Source organism: Carcharodon carcharias, chromosome 5, assembly GCF_017639515.1.
Source record: "Carcharodon carcharias isolate sCarCar2 chromosome 5, sCarCar2.pri, whole genome shotgun sequence".
NCBI classification, from domain to species: Eukaryota; Metazoa; Chordata; class Chondrichthyes; order Lamniformes; family Lamnidae; genus Carcharodon; species Carcharodon carcharias.
This window is the reverse complement of record NC_054471.1, coordinates 7,333,604-7,352,494: the sequence shown is the minus strand read 5'-3', so window position 1 is coordinate 7,352,494 and position 18,891 is coordinate 7,333,604.

Below are 18,891 nucleotides of genomic sequence, written 5' to 3'. Positions count from 1 at the left end.
GAGGTGCGGAGAGAGAGAGAGCGAGGTGCGGAGAGAGAGAGAGCGAGGTGCGGAGAGAGAGCGAGGTGCGGAGAGAGAGAGAGAGAGGTGCGGAGAGAGAGAGAGAGAGAGGTGCGGAGAGAGAGAGAGAGGTGTGGAGAGAGTGAGAGAGAGGTGCGGCGAGAGAGAGAGAGAGAGGTGCGGCGAGAGAGAGAGAGGTGCGGCGAGAGAGAGTGAGGTGCGGAGAGAGAGAGAGAGGTGCGGAGAGAGTGGTGCGGAGAGAGAGAGAGAGGTGCGGAGAGAGAGAGAGAGATAGAGGTGCGGAGAGAGAGAGAGAGAGAGAGGTGCGGAGAGAGAGAGAGAGAGAGGTGCGGAGAGAGAGTGGTGCGGAGAGAGAAAGAGGTGCGGGGAGAGAGAGAGAGAGAGGTGCGGAGAGAGAGAGAGAGGTGTGGAGAGAGTGAGAGAGAGGTGCGACGAGAGAGAGTGAGGTGCGGAGAGAGAGAGAGAGGTGCGGAGAGAGAGTGGTGCGGAGAGAGAGAGAGAGGTGTGGAGAGAGAGAGAGAGATAGAGGTGCGGAGAGAGAGAGAGAGAGAGAGGTGCGGAGAGAGAGAGAGAGGTGAGGAGAGAGAGTGGTGTGGAGAGAGAAAGAGGTGCGGGGAGAGAGAGAGTGAGAGGTGCGGCGAGAGAGAGAGAGGTGCGGCGAGAGAGAGAGAGAGGTGCGGCGAGAGAGAGAGAGGCGCGGCGAGAGAGAGAGAGAGGTGCGGAGAGAGAGAGAGAGGTGCGGAGAGAGAGAGAGAGGTGCGGAGAGAGAGAGAGAGGTGCGGAGAGAGAGAGGTGCGGAGAGAGAGAGGTGCGGAGAGGGAGAGAGAGGTGCGGAGAGAGAGAGAGAGAGGTGCGGAGAGAGAGTGGGAGGTGCGGAGAGAGAGCGAGAGAGGTGCGGAGAGAGAGAGAGAGAGAGGTGCGGAGAGAGAGAGAGAGAGAGAGAGAGGTGCGGGGAGAGAGAGAGAGAGAGATGCAGAGAGAGAGAGGTGCGGAGAGAGAGAGAGAGAGAGATGCAGAGAGAGAGGTGCGGAGAGAGAGAGAGAGAGGTGCGGAGAGAGAGAGAGAGAGGTGCGGAGAGAGAGAGAGAGAAGTGCGGAGAGAGAGAGAGAGAAGTGCGGAGAGAGAGAGAGAGGTGCGGAGAGAGAGTGGTGCGGAGAGAGAAAGAGGTGCGGAGACAGAGAGAGGTGTGGAGAGAGAGAGAGAGAGAGGTGCGGCGAGAGAGAGAGGTGCAGCGAGAGAGAGAGGTGCAGCGAGAGAGAGGGGTGCGGCGAGAGAGAGAGAGAGAGGTGCGGAGAGTGAGAGAGCGAGGTGCGGAGAGAGAGTGGTGCGGAGAGAGAGAGAGGTGCGGAGAGAGAGAGAGAGAGAGAGGTGCGGAGAGAGAGGGGTGCGGAGAGAGAGAGAGGTGCGGAGAGAGAGAGAGGTGCGGAGAGAGAGAGAGGTGCGGAGAGAGAGAGAGAGCGAGGTACGGAGAGAGAGAGAGAGAGCGAGGTGTGGAGAGAGAGAGAGAGCGAGGTGTGGAGAGAGAGAGAGCGAGGTGCGGAGAGAGAGAGAGCGAGGTGCGGAGAGAGAGTGGTGCGGAGAGAGAGAGGTGCGGAGAGAGAGAGGTGTGGAGAGAGAGAGGGGTGTGGCGAGAGAGAGAGAGAGAGGTGCAGAGAGTGAGAGAGCGAGGTGCGGAGAGAGAGAGAGAGAGGTGCGGAGAGAGAGTGGTGCGGAGAGAGAGAGAGGTGCGGAGAGAGAGAGAGAGAGAGAGGTGCGGAGAGAGGGAGGTGCGGAGAGAGAGAGAGGTGCGGAGAGAGAGAGAGCGAGGTACGGAGAGAGAGAGAGAGAGAGCGAGGTGTGGAGAGAGAGAGAGAGCGAGGTGTGGAGAGAGAGAGAGCGAGGTGTGGAGAGAGAGCGAGCGAGGTGCGGAGAGAGAGAGGTGCGGAGAGAGAGAGGTGCGGAGAGAGAGAGGTGCGGAGAGAGAGAGAGGTGCGGAGAGAGAGAGGTGTGGAGAGAGAGAGGTGCGGAGAGAGAGAGGTGCGGAGAGAGAGAGGTGCGGAGAGAGAGAGAGGTGCGGAGAGAGAGAGAGAGCGAGGTGCGGAGAGAGAGAGCGAGGTGCGGAGAGAGAGAGAGCGAGGTGCGGAGAGAGAGAGAGCGAGGTGCGGAGAGAGAGAGAGCGAGGTGCGGAGAGAGAGAGAGCGCGAGGTGCGGAGAGAGAGAGAGTTGCGGAGAGAGAGAGAGAGGTGCGGAGAGAGAGAGAGAGAGGTGCGGCGAGAGAGAGCGAGGTGCGGCGAGAGAGAGAGCGAGGTGCGGAGAGAGAGCGAGCGAGGTGCGGAGAGAGAGAGAGAGAGGTGTGGAGAGAGAGTGGTGCGGAGAGAGAGAGAGGTGCGGAGAGAGAGAGAGAGAGGTGCGGAGAGAGAGAGAGGTGCAGAGAGAGAGAGAGGTGCGGAGAGAGAGAGGTGCGGAGAGAGAGAGAGGTGCGGAGAGAGAGAGAGGTGCAGAGAGAGAGGTGCGGAGAGAGAGAGAGAGAGCGAGGTGCGGAGAGAGAGAGCGAGGTGCGGAGAGAGAGAGCGAGGTGCGGAGAGAGAGAGAGCGAGGTGCGGAGAGAGAGAGAGAGCGAGGTGCGGAGAGAGAGAGAGAGAGAGGTGCGGAGAGAGAGAGAGAGAGAGAGAGGTGTGGAGAGAGTGAGAGAGAGGTGCGGCGAGAGAGAGAGAGAGAGGTGCGGAGAGAGAGAGAGAGAGAGAGAGGTGCGGAGAGAGAGAGAGAGGTGCGGAGAGAGAGAGAGAGGTGCGGAGAGAGAGTGGTGCGGAGAGAGAGAGAGAGAGGTGCGGAGAGAGAGAGAGAGATAGAGGTGCGGAGAGAGAGAGAGAGAGAGAGGTGCGGAGAGAGAGAGAGAGAGAGGTGCGGAGAGAGAGTGGTGCGGAGAGAGAAAGAGGTGCGGGGAGAGAGAGAGAGAGAGGTGCGGAGAGAGAGAGAGAGAGGTGCGGAGAGAGAGAGAGAGGTGTGGAGAGAGTGAGAGAGAGGTGCGGCGAGAGAGAGAGAGAGAGGTGCGGCGAGAGAGAGTGAGGTGCGGAGAGAGAGAGAGAGGTGCGGAGAGAGAGTGGTGCGGAGAGAGAGAGAGGTGCGGAGAGAGAGAGGTGCGGAGAGAGAGAGAGAGAGAGCGAGGTGCGGAGAGAGAGAGAGAGAGAGCGAGGTGCGGAGAGAGAGAGAGCGAGGATCAGAGAGAGAGAGAGCGAGGTGCGGAGAGAGAGAGAGCGAGGTGCGGAGAGAGAGAGCGAGGTGCGGAGAGAGAGAGAGCGAGGTGCGGAGAGAGAGAGAGCGAGGTGCGGAGAGAGAGAGAGGTGCGGCGAGAGAGAGAGAGGTGCGGAGAGAGAGAGGTGCGGAGAGAGAGAGGTGCGGAGAGAGAGAGAGGTGCGGAGAGAGAGAGAGGTGCAGAGAGAGAGGTGCGGAGAGAGAGAGAGAGAGCGAGGTGCGGAGAGAGAGAGCGAGGTGCGGAGAGAGAGAGAGCGAGGTGCGGAGAGAAAGAGAGCGAGGTGCGGAGAGAGAGCGAGGTGCGGAGAGAGAGAGAGAGAGAGGTGCGGAGAGAGAGTGGTGCGGAGAGAGAAAGAGGTGCGGGGAGAGAGAGAGTGAGAGGTGCGGCGAGAGAGAGAGAGGTGCGGCGAGAGAGAGAGAGAGGTGCGGCGAGAGAGAGAGAGGCGCGGCGAGAGAGAGAGAGAGGTGCGGAGAGAGAGAGAGAGGTGCGGAGAGAGAGAGAGGGAGGTGCGGAGAGAGAGCGAGGTGCGGAGAGAGAGAGAGAGAACGAGGTGCGGAGAGAGAGAGAGAGCGAGGTGCGGAGAGAGAGATCGAGGTGCGGAGAGAGAGAGCGAGGTGCGGAGAGAGCGAGGTGCGGAGAGAGAGCGAGGTGCGGAGAGAGAGCGAGGTGCGGAGAGAGAGAGCGAGGTGCGGAGAGAGAGAGCGAGGTGCGGAGAGAGAGAGAGCGAGGTGCGGAGAGAGAGAGAGCGAGGTGCGGAGAGAGAGAGAGCGAGGTGCGGAGAGAGAGAGAGAGAGGTGCGGAGAGAGAGAGAGGTGCGGCGACAGAGAGAGGTGCGGAGAGAGAGAGAGAGAGGTGCGGAGAGAGAGAGAGGTGCGGAGAGAGAGAGAGGTGCGGAGAGAGCGAGGTGCGGAGAGAGAGAGAGAGAGAGCGAGGTGCGGAGAGAGAGAGCGAGGTGCGGAGAGAGAGAGAGCGGGGTGCGGAGAGAGAGCGAGGTGCAGAGAGAGAGAGAGAGGTGCGGAGAGAGAGAGAGAGAGAGGTGCGGAGAGAGAGAGAGAGAGAGAGAGAGAGGTGTGGAGAGAGAGAGAGAGAGGTGCGGCGAGAGAGAGAGAGAGAGAGAGGTGCGGCGAGAGAGAGTGAGGTGCGGAGAGAGAGAGAGAGGTGCGGAGAGAGAGTGGTGCGGAAAGAGAGAGAGAGGTGCGGAGAGAGAGAGAGAGATAGAGTGGCGGAGAGAGAGAGAGAGAGAGGTGCGGAGAGAGAGAGAGAGAGAGGTGCGGAGAGAGAGTGGTGCGGAGAGAGAAAGAGGTGCGGGGAGAGAGAGAGAGAGAGGTGCGGAGAGAGAGAGAGAGGTGTGGAGAGAGTGAGAGAGAGGTGCGGCGAGAGAGAGAGAGAGAGGTGCGGCGAGAGAGAGAGAGAGTGAGAGGTGCGGCGAGAGAGAGTGAGGTGCAGAGAGAGAGAGAGAGGTGCGGAGAGAGAGTGGTGCGGAGAGAGAGAGAGGTGTGGAGAGAGAGAGAGATAGAGGTGCGGAGAGAGAGAGAGAGGTGCGGAGAGAGAGAGAGAGGTGAGGAGAGAGAGTGGTGCGGAGAGAGAAAGAGGTGCGGGGAGAGAGAGAGTGAGAGGTGCGGCGAGAGAGAGAGAGGTGCGGCGAGAGAGAGAGAGAGGTGCGGCGAGAGAGAGAGAGGCGCGGCGAGAGAGAGAGAGAGAGAGGTGCGGAGAGAGGGAGGTGCGGAGAGAGAGAGAGGTGCGGAGAGAGAGAGAGCGAGGTACGGAGAGAGAGAGAGAGAGAGCGAGGTGTGGAGAGAGAGAGAGAGCGAGGTGTGGAGAGAGAGAGAGCGAGGTGTGGAGAGAGAGAGAGAGAGAGGTGCGGAGAGAGAGAGGTGCGGAGAGAGAGAGGTGCGGAGAGAGAGAGGTGCGGAGAGAGAGAGAGGTGCGGAGAGAGAGAGGTGTGGAGAGAGAGAGGTGCGGAGAGAGAGAGGTGCGGAGAGAGAGAGGTGCGGAGAGAGAGAGAGGTGCGGAGAGAGAGAGAGAGCGAGGTGCGGAGAGAGAGAGCGAGGTGCGGAGAGAGAGAGAGCGAGGTGCGGAGAGAGAGAGAGCGAGGTGCGGAGAGAGAGAGAGCGAGGTGCGGAGAAAGAGAGCGCGAGGTGCGGAGAGAGAGCGAGTTGCGGAGAGAGAGAGAGAGGTGCGGAGAGAGAGAGAGAGAGGTGCGGCGAGAGAGAGCGAGGTGCGGCGAGAGAGAGAGCGAGGTGCGGAGAGAGAGCGAGCGAGGTGCGGAGAGAGAGAGAGAGAGGTGTGGAGAGAGAGTGGTGCGGAGAGAGAGAGAGGTGCGGAGAGAGAGAGAGAGAGGTGCGGAGAGAGAGAGAGGTGCAGAGAGAGAGAGAGGTGCGGAGAGAGAGAGGTGCGGAGAGAGAGAGAGGTGCGGAGAGAGAGAGAGGTGCAGAGAGAGAGGTGCGGAGAGAGAGAGAGAGAGCGAGGTGCGGAGAGAGAGAACGAGGTGCGGAGAGAGAGAGCGAGGTGCGGAGAGAGAGAGAGCTAGGTGCGGAGAGAGAGAGAGAGCGAGGTGCGGAGAGAGAGCGAGAGAGAGGTGCGGAGAGAGAGAGAGAGAGAGAGAGGTGTGGAGAGAGTGAGAGAGAGAGGTGCGGCGAGAGAGAGAGAGAGAGGTGCGGAGAGAGAGAGAGAGAGAGAGAGGTGCGGCGAGAGAGAGTGAGGTGCGGAGAGAGAGAGAGAGGTGCGGAGAGAGAGTGGTGCGGAGAGAGAGAGAGAGAGGTGCGGAGAGAGAGAGAGAGATAGAGGTGCGGAGAGAGAGAGAGAGAGAGAGGTGCGGAGAGAGAGAAAGAGAAAGGTGCGGAGAGAGAGTGGTGCGGAGAGAGAAAGAGGTGCGGGGAGAGAGAGAGTGAGAGGTGCGGAGAGAGAGAGAGAGAGAGGTGCGGAGAGAGAGAGAGAGGTGTGGAGAGAGTGAGAGAGAGGTGCGGCGAGAGAGAGAGAGAGAGGTGCGGCGAGAGAGAGTGAGGTGCGGAGAGAGAGAGAGAGGTGCGGAGAGAGAGTGGTGCGGAGAGAGAGAGAGGTGCAGAGAGAGAGGTGCGGAGAGAGAGAGAGAGAGCGAGGTGCGGAGAGAGAGAGCGAGGTGCGGAGAGAGAGAGCGAGGTGCGGAGAGAGAGAGAGCGAGGTGCGGAGAGAGAGAGAGCGAGGTGCGGAGAGAGAGAGAGCGAGGTGCGGAGAGAGAGCGAGCGAGGTGCGGAGAGAGAGCGAGCGAGGTGCGGAGAGAGAGCGAGCGAGGTGCGGAGAGAGAGAGAGGTGCGGAGAGAGAGAGAGAGGTGCGGAGAGAGAGAGGTGCGGAGAGAGAGAGGTGCGGAGAGAGAGAGAGGTGCGGAGAGAGAGAGAGGTGCAGAGAGAGAGGTGCGGAGAGAGAGAGAGAGAGCGAGGTGCGGAGAGAGAGAGCGAGGTGCGGAGAGAGAGAGAGCGAGGTGCGGAGAGAGAGAGAGCGAGGTGCGGAGAGAGAGCGAGGTGCGGAGAGAGAGAGAGAGAGAGGTGCGGAGAGAGAGTGGTGCGGAGAGAGAAAGAGGTGTGGAGAGAGAGAGAGAGAGGTGCGGCGAGAGAGAGAGAGGTGCGGCGAGAGAGAGAGAGGTGCGGCGAGAGAGAGAGAGGTGCGGCGAGAGAGAGAGAGGTGCGGCGAGAGAGAGAGAGGTGCGGAGAGAGAGGGAGGTGCGGAGAGAGAGCGAGGTGCGGAGAGAGAGAGCGAGCGAGGTGCGGAGAGAGAGAGAGAGCGAGGTGCGGAGAGAGAGATCGAGGTGCGGAGAGAGAGAGCGAGGTGCGGAGAGAGAGAGGTGCGGAGAGAGAGCGAGGTGCGGAGAGAGAGCGAGGTGCGGAGAGAGAGAGCGAGGTGCGGAGAGAGAGAGCGAGGTGCGGAGAGAGAGAGAGCGAGGTGCGGAGAGAGAGAGAGCGAGGTGCGGAGAGAGAGCGAGCGAGGTGCGGAGAGAGAGAGAGAGAGGTGCGGAGAGAGAGAGAGGTGCGGCGACAGAGAGAGGTGCGGAGAGAGAGAGAGAGAGGTGCGGAGAGAGAGAGAGGTGCGGAGAGAGAGAGAGGTGCGGAGAGAGAGAGGTGCGGAGAGAGAGAGAGAGAGCGAGGTGCGGAGAGAGAGAGCGAGGTGCGGAGAGAGAGCGAGGTGCGGAGAGAGAGCGAGGTGCGGAGAGAGAGAGAGAGAGAGAGGTGCGGAGAGAGAGAGAGAGAGAGGTGCGGAGAGAGAGAGAGGTGTGGAGAGAGAGAGAGAGGTGCGGCGAGAGAGAGAGAGAGGTGCGGCGAGAGAGAGAGAGAGAGAGTGGTGCGGCGAGAGAGAGTGAGGTGCGGAGAGAGGGAGAGAGGTGCGGAGAGAGAGTGGTGCGGAGAGATAGAGAGAGGTGCGGAGAGAGAGAGAGAGATAAAGGTGCGGAGAGAGAGAGAGAGAGAGAGGTGCGGAGAGAGAGAGAGAGAGAGGTGCGGAGAGAGAGTGGTGCGGAGAGAGAAAGAGGTGCGGAGAGAGAGAGGGAGGTGCGGGGAGAGAGTGGTGTGGAGAGAGAGAGAGAGAGGTGCGGCGAGAGAGAGAGAGAGAGGTGCGGCGAGAGAGAGAGAGCGAGGTGCGGCGAGAGAGAGTGAGGTGCAGAGAGAGAGAGAGAGGTGCGGAGAGAGAGTGGTGCGGAGAGAGAGAGAGGTGTGGAGAGAGAGAGAGATAGAGGTGCGGAGAGAGAGAGAGAGGTGCGGAGAGAGAGAGAGAGGTGAGGAGAGAGAGTGGTGCGGAGAGAGAAAGAGGTGCGGGGAGAGAGAGAGTGAGAGGTGCGGCGAGAGAGAGAGAGGTGCGGCGAGAGAGAGAGAGAGGTGCGGCGAGAGAGAGAGAGGCGCGGCGAGAGAGAGAGAGAGGTGCGGAGAGAGAGAGCGAGGTGCGGAGAGAGAGAGAGAGAACGAGGTGCGGAGAGAGAGAACGAGGTGCGGAGAGAGAGAGCGAGGTGCAGAGAGCGAGGTGCGGAGAGAGAGAGAGCGAGGTGCGGAGAGAGAGAGCGAGGTGCGGAGAGAGAGAGCGAGGTGCGGAGAGAGAGATCGAGGTGCGGAGAGAGAGAGCGAGATGCGGAGAGAGAGAGAGCGAGGTGCGGAGAGAGAGCGAGGTGCGGAGAGAGAGAGGTGCGGAGAGAGAGAGGTGCGGAGAGAGAGAGAGAGAGGGAGGTGCGGAGAGAGAGAGAGAGAGAGAGAGGTGCGGAGAGAGAGAGAGAGAGAGAGGTGCGGAGAGAGAGAGAGAGCGAGGTGCGGAGAGAGAGATCGAGGTGCGGAGAGAGAGAGCGAGGTGCGGAGAGAGAGCGAGGTGCGGAGAGAGAGAGAGCGAGGTGCGGAGAGAGAGCGAGCGAGGTGCGGAGAGAGAGAGCGAGGTGCGGAGAGAGAGAGAGAGAGCGAGGTGCGGAGAGAGAGAGAGAGAGAGTGGTGCGGAGAGAGAGAGAGAGAGTGGTGCGGAGAGAGAGAGAGAGAGGGGTGCGGAGAGAGAGAGAGAGGGGTGCGGAGAGAGAGAGAGAGAGGGGTGCGGAGAGAGAGAGAGAGAGAGAGGTGCGGAGAGAGAGAGAGAGAGAGAGAGAGGTGCGGGGAGAGAGAGAGGTGCGGGGAGAGAGAGAGAGAGGTGCGGAGAGAGAGAGAGAGGGGTGCGGAGAGAGATGGAGAGGGGTGCGGAGAGAGATGGAGAGGGGTGCGGAGAGAGAGAGAGAGAGAGGTGCGGAGAGAGAGAGAGAGGTGCAGAGAGAGAGAGACGGAGAGCAGGAGATGGCGTGAGAGAGAGAAGGTGTGGAGAGGGAGGGGGAGAGAGAGAGAGAGATGGAGAGAGGGAGGGAGAGAGACCGTGAGAGACAGAGTGAGACAGAGAAAGGAGAGAGAGAGGTGGGGAGAAAGATGGAGAGAAGGAGAGAGATGGAGAGAGAAAGAGAGAGATGGAGAGCAGGAGATGGCATGAGAGAGATGGAGAGAGAGAGAGAGGTGTGGAGAGAGAGAGAGAGGTGCGGAGAGAGAGAGAGAGAGTGGTGCGGAGAGAGAGAGAGAGAGAGTGGTGCGGAGAGAGAGAGAGAGATTGGTGCGGAGAGAGAGAGAGAGAGAGGTGCGGAGAGAGAGAGAGAGGTGCGGAGAGAGAGAGAGGTGCGGGGAGAGAGAGAGATGCGGGGAGAGAGAGAGGTGCGGGGAGAGAGAGAGAGAGAGGTGCGGGGAGAGAGAGGGGTGCGGAGAGAGATGGAGAGGGGTGCGGAGAGAGATGGAGAGGGGTGCGGAGAGAGATGGAGAGGGGTGCGGAGAGAGAGACAGAGGTGCGGAGAGAGAGAGAGAGGTGCAGAGAGAAAGAGACGGAGAGCAGGAGATGGCGTGAGAGAGAGGTGTGGAGAGGGAGAGGGAGAGAGAGAGAGAGAGAGAGAGATGGAGAGAGAGAGGGAGGGAGAGAGACAGAGAGACCGTGAGAGACAGAGTGAGACAGTGAAAGGAGAGAGAGAGGTGGGGAGAAAGATGGAGAGAAAGAGAGAGATGGAGAGAGAAAGAGAGAGATGGAGAGCAGGAGATGGCATGAGAGAGACGGAGAGAGAGAGAGAGGTGGGGAGAGATGGAGAGTGAGACAGAGAGAGAGAAAGAGGCAGAGAGAGACATGGAAAGAGAGAGAGAGAGAGAGAAAGTGAGACGGAGAGACAGAGATGGAGAGAGAGAGAGGGAGACAGACGGAGGGAGAGAGTTAGAGAAAGAGATGGAGAGAGAGAGAGATGGAGAGAGATGGAGATAGAGACAAAGAGGTAGAAGGAGACAGAGAGAGACAGAGAGAGACAGTGAGAGACGGAGAGAGACGGAGAGAGACGGAGAGTGACGGAGAGTGACGGAGAGTGACGGAGAGTGACGGAGAGAGGGAGAGGGACGGAGAGAGTGACGGAGAGAGAGAAATGGCGAGAGGCAGAGAGAGATAGAAACAGGCAGATAGAGATAGAGACAGACAGATAGAGAGATAGACACAGAAAAAGAGATAGACACGGAAAAAGAGATAGACACGGAAAAAGAGAGAGAAAGATGTATGGGGAGAGAGAGATGGAGAGAGAGGTGCGGAGAGAGAGAGATGGAGAGAGAGAGAGAGATGCGGTTAGAGAGAGATGGAGAGAGAGATGGAGAGAGAGAGAGAGAGAGAGAGATGGAGAGAGAGTAAGAGGTGCGAAGAGAGAGAGATGGAGAGAGAGAGAGATGGAGAGAGAGGGGTGCAGAAAGAGAGAGATGGAGAGACAGAGAGGGATGGAGAGAGAGAGGTGCGGAGACAGAGAGATGGAAAGAGAGAGAGGTGCGGAGAGAGACAGATGGAGAGAGAGAGATGGAGAGAGAGCGAGGTGTGCGGAGAGAGAGATGGAGAGAGAGAGATGCAGAGAAAGGCAGAGAGAGAGCTTCAGAGAGAGAGACGGAGGCGAAGTGAGAGAGACAGAGAGGTGGAGAGAGATGGAGAGGGAGAGATGGAGAGAGAGTGATGGAGAAAGAGTGATGGAGAAATAGAGGGAGAGAGAGAGAGAGAGAGAGAGATGGAGAGAGAGAGAGATGGAGAGAGAGAGAGATGGAGAGGGGGGAGAGAGAGAGAGAGGGGGGAGAGAGAGAGAGGGAGGGAGAGAGAGGAAGAGAGAGGAAGAGAGAGGAAGAGAGAGGAAGAGAGAGGGGGATGGAGAGAGAGAGATGGAGAGAGATGGAGAGTGAAACAGAGAGAAAGAGGCAGAGAGAGACGAAGAGAGAGATGGAAAGGGAGAGAGAGAGACAGAGGTAGAGACAAAGAGATAGAAGGAGACAGAGAGAGAGAGACGGAGAGAGAGATGGAGTGAGAGAGAGGGAGAGAGGGAGAGGCGGAGTGGGAGAGGCAGAGAGAGAGAGGCGGAGAGAGAGGCGGAGAGAGAGAGAGAGACGCAGAGAAAGGTGGAGAGGGAGAGAGAGAGACGGAGAGAGAGAGAGACGGAGAGAGGGACGGAGAGAGGGACGGAGAGAGGGACGGAGAGAGATGAAGAGCAGGAGATGGCGTGAGAGAGAGACGGAGAGGGGTGTGGAGAGAGAGAGAGAGACGGAGAGAGGGTGTGGAGAGAGAGAGAGAGAGAGAGATGGAGAGTGAAACGGGGAGAGATGGAGAGACGGACGGAGAAAGAGACAGAGAGAGGTGGAGAGAGAGGGATGGAGAGAGAGGGAGATGCAGAGAGAGAAAGAGAGAGAGAGAGATTGAGAGAAAGTGTGGAGAGAGATGGAGAGAGAGAGAGAGATGGGGAGCAGGAGATGGTGTGAGAGAGACAGAGAGAGACAGAGAGAGGTGGGGAGAAAGATGGAGAGAGAGAGGGATGGAGAGAAAGGGGAGAGAGGTGGAGAGAGATGGAGGCAGAGACAGAGATAGAAGGAGACAGAGAGGTGGAGAGGGAGAGATGGAGAGAGAGACAGAGAGGGAGAGAGAGGGAGAGAGAGAGTAAGAGATGGTGAGAGAGACAGATAGAGACAGAGAGATGGAAAAAATGACGGAATGAGAGGTGGAGAGAGAGAGAGATGGAGAGAGAGAGAGAAAGATGGAGAGTGGGATGGAGAGAGATGGAGAGTGGGACTGAGAGAGGGACGGAGAGAGAGACGGAGAGAGAGAGAGGTGCGGAGAGAGAGAGGGGCGGAGAGAGAGAGGGTTGCGGAGAGAGGTGCGGAGAGAGAGCGAGAGAGAGAGGGGCGGAGTGAGGGACGGAGAGAGAGAGAGGTGCGGAGAGAGAGAGAGGTGCGGAGAGAGAGAGAGGGGGGCTGAGTGAGAGAGAGAGAGAGAGAGAGAGAGGTGCGGAGAGAGAGCGAGAGAGAGGTGCGGAGAGAGAGAGAGGGGGGCTGAGTGAGAGAGAGAGAGAGAGAGAGGTGCGGAGAGAGAGCGAGAGAGAGAGAGGTGCGGAGAGAGAGAGAGAGAGAGGTGCGGAGAGAGAGAGGGGCGGAGAGAGAGAGGGTTGCGGAGAGAGGTGCGGAGAGAGAGCGAGAGAGAGAGGGGCGGAGTGAGGGACGGAGAGAGAGAGAGGTGCGGAGAGAGAGAGAGGTGCGGAGAGAGAGAGAGGGGGGCTGAGTGAGAGAGAGAGAGAGAGAGAGGTGCGGAGAGAGAGCGAGAGAGAGAGAGGTGCGGAGAGAGAGAGAGAGAGAGATGCGGAGAGAGAGATGGAGAGAGCGAAAGAGAGAGAAAGGCGTAGAGAGTTTCAGAGAGAGAGACGGAGGCGGAGTAAGAGAGACAGAGAGAGGTGGAGATAGACGGAGGGACGGAGAGGGGTGGACGGGGGGGGGGGACACGGAGAGGGGGGGACACGGAGAGAGGGGGGCGACGGAGAGAGGGGGTGACGGAGAGAGGGGGCGGGGACGGAGAGAGGGGGCGGGGACGGAGAGAGGGGGCGGGGACGGAGAGAGGGGGCGGGGACGGAGAGAGGGGGCGGGGACGGAGAGAGGGGTGACGGAGAGAGGGGGCGGGGACGGAGAGAGGGGGGACGGAGAGAGGGGGCGGGGACGGAGAGAGGGGGCGGGGACGGAGAGAGGGGGCGGGGACAGAGAGAGGGGGCGGGGACGGAGAGAGGGGGCGGGGACGGAGAGAGGAGGCGGGGACGGAGAGAGGGGGCGGGGACGGAGAGAGGGGGGACGGAGAGAGGGGGGATGGAGAGAGGGGGCGGGGACGGAGAGAGGGGCGATGGAGAGAGGGGGCGGGGTCGGAGAGAGGGGGCGGGGACGGAGAGAGGGGGCGGGGACGGAGAGAGGGGGCGGGGACGGAGAGAGGGGGCGGGGACGGAGAGAGGGGGCGGGGACGGAGAGAGGGGGGACGGAGAGAGGGGGCGGGGACGGAGAGAGGGGGCGGGGACGGAGAGAGGGGGCGGGGCGGAGAGAGGGGGCGGGGACGGAGAGAGGGGGCGGGGACGGAGAGAGGGGGGACGGAGAGAGGGGGCGGGGACGGAGAGAGGGGGCGGGGACGGAGAGAGGGGGCGGGGACGGAGAGAGGGGGCGGGGACGGAGAGAGGGGGGACGGAGAGAGGGGGCGGGGACGGAGAGAGGGGGCGGGGACGGAGAGAGGGGGGACGGAGAGAGGGGGCGGGGACGGAGAGAGGGGTGACGGAGAGAGGGGGCGGGGACGGAGAGAGGGGGGACGGAGAGAGGGGGGACGGAGAGAGGGGGCGGGGACAGAGAGAGGGGGCGGGGACGGAGAGAGGGGGCGGGGACGGAGAGAGGGGGCGGGGACGGAGAGAGGGGGGACGGAGAGAGGGGGCGGGGACGGAGAGAGGGGTGACGGAGAGAGGGGGCGGGGACGGAGAGAGGGGGCGGGGACGGAGAGAGGGGTGACGGAGAGAGGGGGCGGGGACAGAGAGAGGGGGCGGGGACGGAGAGAGGGGGCGGGGACGGAGAGAGGGGGCGGGGACGGAGAGAGGGGGCGGGGACGGAGAGAGGGGGCGGGGACGGAGAGAGGGGGCGGGGACGGAGAGAGGGGGACACGGAGAGGGGGGGACACGGAGAGAGGGGGGCGACGGAAAGAGGGGGTGACGGAGAGAGGGGGCGGGGACGGAGAGAGGGGGCGGGGACGGAGAGAGGGGGCGGGGACGGAGAGAGGGGGCGGGGACGGAGAGAGGGGGGATGGAGAGAGGGGGCGGGGACGGAGAGAGGGGGGATGGAGAGAGGGGGCGGGGACGGAGAGAGGGGGCGGGGACGGAGAGAGGGGGCGGGGACGGAGAGAGGGGGGATGGAGAGAGGGGGCGGGGACAGAGAGAGGGGGCGGCGACGGAGAGAGGGGGTGACGGAGAGAGGGGGCGGCGACGGAGAGAGGGGGCGGGGACGGAGAGAGGGGGCGGGGACGGAGAGAGGGGGCGGGGACGGAGAGAGGGGGGATGGAGAGAGGGGGCGGGGACGGAGAGAGGGGGCGGGGACGGAGAGAGGGGGCGGGGACGGAGAGAGGGGGCGGGGACGGAGAGAGGGGGCGGGGACGGAGAGAGGGGGCGGGGACGGAGAGAGGGGGCGGGGACGGAGAGAGGGGGCGGGGACGGAGAGAGGGGGCGGGGACGGAGAGAGGGGGCGGGGATGGAGAGAGGGGGCGGGGACGGAGAGAGGGGGCGGGGACGGAGAGAGGGGGCGGGGACGGAGAGAGGGGGGCGGGGACGGAGAGAGGGGGCGGGGGACGGAGAGAGGGGGGACGGAGAGAGGGGGCGGGGACGGAGAGAGGGGGCGGGGACGGAGAGAGGGGGCGGGGATGGAGAGAGGGGGCGGGGACGGAGAGAGGGGGGATGGAGAGAGGGGGCGGGGACGGAGAGAGGGGGCGGGGACGGAGAGAGGGGGCGGGGACGGAGAGAGGGGGCGGGGACAGAGAGAGGGGGGACGGAGAGAGGGGGCGGGGACGGAGAGAGGGGGCGGGGACGGAGAGAGGGGGCGGGGACGGAGAGAGGGGGCGGGGACGGAGAGAGGGGGCGGGGACGGAGAGAGGGGGGACGGAGAGAGGGGGGCGGGGACGGAGAGAGGGGGCGGGGACGGAGAGAGGGGGCGGGGACGGAGAGAGGGGGCGGGGACGGAGAGAGGGGGCGGGGACGGAGAGAGGGGGCGGGGACGGAGAGAGGGGGCGGGGACGGAGAGAGGGGGCGGGGACGGAGAGAGGGGGCGGGGACGGAGAGAGGGGGCGGGGACGGAGAGAGGGGGCGGGGACGGAGAGAGGGGGCGGGGGACGGAGAGAGGGGGCGGGGACGGAGAGAGGGGGGACGGAGAGAGGGGGCGGGGACGGAGAGAGGGGGCGGGGACGGAGAGAGGGGGCGGGGACGGAGAGAGGGGGCGGGGCGGAGAGAGGGGGCGGGGACGGAGAGAGGGGGCGGGGACGGAGAGAGGGGGCGGGGACGGAGAGAGGGGGCGGGGACGGAGAGAGGGGGACGGAGAGAGGGCGCGGGGACGGAGAGAGGGGGCGGGGACGGAGAGAGGGGGCGGGGACGGAGAGAGGGGGGACGGAGAGAGGGGGCGGGGACGGAGAGAGGGGGCGGGGGACGGAGAGAGGGGGGACGGAGAGAGGGGGCGGGGACGGAGAGAGGGGGGACGGAGAGAGGGGGCGGGGACGGAGAGAGGGGGGACGGAGAGAGGGGGGATGGAGAGAGGGGGGACGGAGAGAGGGGGCGGGGACGGAGAGAGGGGGGACGGAGAGAGGGGGGACGGAGAGAGGGGGGACGGAGAGAGGGGGGACGGAGAGAGGGGGCGGGGACGGAGAGAGGGGGGACGGAGAGAGGGGGGACGGAGAGAGGGGGGACGGAGAGAGAGGGGGCGGGGACAGAGAGAGGGGGGACGGAGAGAGGGGGGATGGAGAGAGGGGGCGGGGACGGAGAGAGAGGGCGGGGACGGAGAGAGGGCGCGGGGACGGAGAGAGGGGGGACGGAGAGAGGGGGCGGGGACGGAGAGAGGGGGGATGGAGAGAGGGGGGATGGAGAGAGGGGGCGGGGACGGAGAGAGGGGGCGGGGACGGAGAGAGGGGGCGGGGACGGAGAGAGGGGGGACGGAGAGAGGGGGCGGGGACAGAGAGAGGGGGGACGGAGAGAGGGGGGACGGAGAGAGAGGGCGGGGACGGAGAGAGGGGGCGGGGACGGAGAGAGGGGGCGGGGACGGAGAGAGAGGGCGGGGACGGAGAGAGGGGGCGGGGACGGAGAGAGGGGGGACGGAGAGAGGGGGCGGGGACGGAGAGAGGGGGCGGGGACGGAGAGAGGGGGCGGGGACGGAGAGAGGGGGCGGGGACGGAGAGAGGGGGCGGGGACGGAGAGAGGGGGCGGGGACGGAGAGAGGGGGCGGGGACGGAGAGAGGGGGGACGGAGAGAGGGGGGACGGAGAGAGGGGGCGGGGACGGAGAGAGGGGGCGGGGACGGAGAGAGGGGGCGGGGACGGAGAGAGGGGGCGGGGACGGAGAGAGGGGGCGGGGACGGAGAGAGGGGGCGGGGACGGAGAGAGGGGGCGGGGACGGAGAGAGGGGGCGGGGACGGAGAGAGGGGGCGGGGACGGAGAGAGGGGGGACGGAGAGAGGGGGCGGGGACGGAGAGAGGGGGCGGGGACGGAGAGAGGGGGCGGGGACGGAGAGAGGGGGCGGGGACGGAGAGAGGGGGCGGGGACGGAGAGAGGGGGGACGGAGAGAGGGGGCGGGGACGGAGAGAGGGGGCGGGGACGGAGAGGGGGGGATGGAGAGAGGGGGCGGGGACAGAGAGAGGGGGCGGGGACGGAGATAGGGGGCGGGGACGGAGAGAGGGGGCGGGGACGGAGAGAGGGGGGACGGAGAGAGGGGGCGGGGACGGAGAGAGGGGGCGGGGACGGAGAGAGGGGGCGGGGATGGAGAGAGGGGGCGGGACGGAGAGAGAGGGCGGGGACGGAGAGAGGGGGGGACGGAGAGAGGGGGCGGGGACGGAGAGAGGGGGCGGGGACGGAGAGAGGGGGCGGGGGACGGAGAGAGGGGGCGGGGGACGGAGAGAGGGGGCGGGGACGGAGAGAGGGGGCGGGGACGGAGAGAGGGGGCGGGGACGGAGAGAGGGGGCGGGGACGGAGAGAGGGGGGACGGAGAGAGGGGGGACGGAGAGAGGGGGCGGGGACGGAGAGAGGGGGCGGGGACGGAGAGAGGGGGCGGGGACGGAGAGAGGGGGGACGGAGAGAGGGGGCGGGGACGGAGAGAGGGGGCGGGGACGGAGAGAGGGGGCGGGGACGGAGAGAGGGGGCGGGGACGGAGAGAGGGGGCGGGGACGGAGAGAGGGGGCGGGGACGGAGAGAGGGGGGACGGAGAGAGGGGGCGGGGACGGAGAGAGGGGGCGGGGACGGAGAGGGGGGGATGGAGAGAGGGGGCGGGGACAGAGAGAGGGGGCGGGGGACGGAGAGAGGGGGCGGGGACGGAGAGAGGGGGCGGGGACGGAGAGAGGGGGGCGGGGACAGAGAGAGGGGGCGGGGACGGAGAGATGGGGCGGGGACGGAGAGAGGGGGCGGGGACGGAGAGAGGGGGCGGGGACGGAGAGAGGGGGCGGGGACGGAGAGAGGGGGGACGGAGAGAGGGGGCGGGGACGGAGAGAGGGGGCGGGGACGGAGAGAGGGTGCGGGGACGGAGAGAGGGGGCGGGGACGGAGAGAGGGGGCGGGGACGGAGAGAGGGGGCGGGGACGGAGAGAGGGGGGACGGAGAGAGGGGGCGGGGACAGAGAGAGGGGGGACGGAGAGAGGAGGCGGGGACGGAGAGAGGGGGCGGGGACGGAGAGAGGGGGCGGGGACGGAGAGAGGGGGCGGGGACGGAGAGAGGGGGGACGGAGAGAGGGGGCGGGGACGGAGAGAGGGGGCGGCGACGGAGAGAGGGGGCGGGGACGGAGAGAGGGGGCGGGGACGGAGAGAGGGGGCGGGGACGGAGAGAGGGGGCGGGGACGGAGAGAGGGGGCGGATGGAGAGAGGGGGCGGGGACGGAGAGAGGGGGCGGGGACAGAGAGAGGGGGGACGGAGAGAGGGGGCGGGGACGGAGAGAGGGGGCGGGGACGGAGAGAGGGGGCGGGGACGGAGAGAGGGCGGATGGAGAGAGGGGGCGGGGACGGAGAGAGGGGGCGGGGACGGAGAGAGGGGGCGGGGACGGAGAGAGGGGGCGGGGACGGAGAGAGGGGGCGGGGACGAAGAGAGGGGGCGGGGACGGAGAGAGGGGGCGGGGACGGAGAGAGGGGGCGGGGACGGAGAGAGGGGGCGGGGACGGAGAGAGGGGTGACGGAGAGAGGGGGCGGGGACGGAGAGAGGGGGGACGGAGAGAGGGGGCGGGGACGGAGAGAGGGGGGACGGAGAGAGGGGGCGGGGACGGAGAGAGGGGGGACGGAGAGAGGGGGCGGGGCGGAGAGAGGGGGCGGGACGGAGAGAGGGGGCGGGGACGGAGAGAGGGGGCGGGGACGGAGAGAGGGGGCGGGGCGGAGAGAGGGGGCGGGGACGGAGAGAGGGGCGATGGAGAGAGGGGGCGGGGACGGAGAGAGGGGGCGGGGACGGAGAGAGGGGGGACGGAGAGAGGGGGCGGGGACGGAGAGAGGGGGCGGGGACGGAGAGAGGGGGCGGGGACGGAGAGAGGGGGCGGGGACGGAGAGAGGGGGGCGGGGACGGAGAGAGGGGGCGGGGACGGAGAGAGGGGGCGGGGACGGAGAGAGGGGGCGGGGGACGGAGAGAGGGGGGACGGAGAGAGGGGGCGGGGACGGAGAGAGGGGGCGGGGGACGGAGAGAGGGGGCGGGGACGGAGAGAGGGGGCGGGGACGGAGAGAGGGGGCGGGGACGGAGAGAGGGGGCGGGGACAGAGAGAGGGGGCGGGGACGGAGAGAAGGGGCGGGGACGGAGAGAGGGGGCGGGGACGGAGAGAGGGGGGGGGGACGGAGAGAGGGGGGACGGAGAGAGGGGGCGGGGACGGAGAGAGGGGGCGGGGACGGAGAGAGGGGGCGGGGACGGAGAGAGGGGGCGGGGACGGAGAGAGGGGGCGGGGACGGAGAGAGGGGGGACGGAGAGAGGGGGCGGGGACGGAGAGAGGGGGGATGGAGAGAGGGGGCGGGGACGGAGAGAGGGGGCGGGGACGGAGAGAGGGGGCGGGGACGGAGAGAGGGCGGATGGAGAGAGGGGGCAGGGACGGAGAGAGGGGGCGGGGACAGAGAGAGGGGGCGGGGACGGAGAGAGGGGG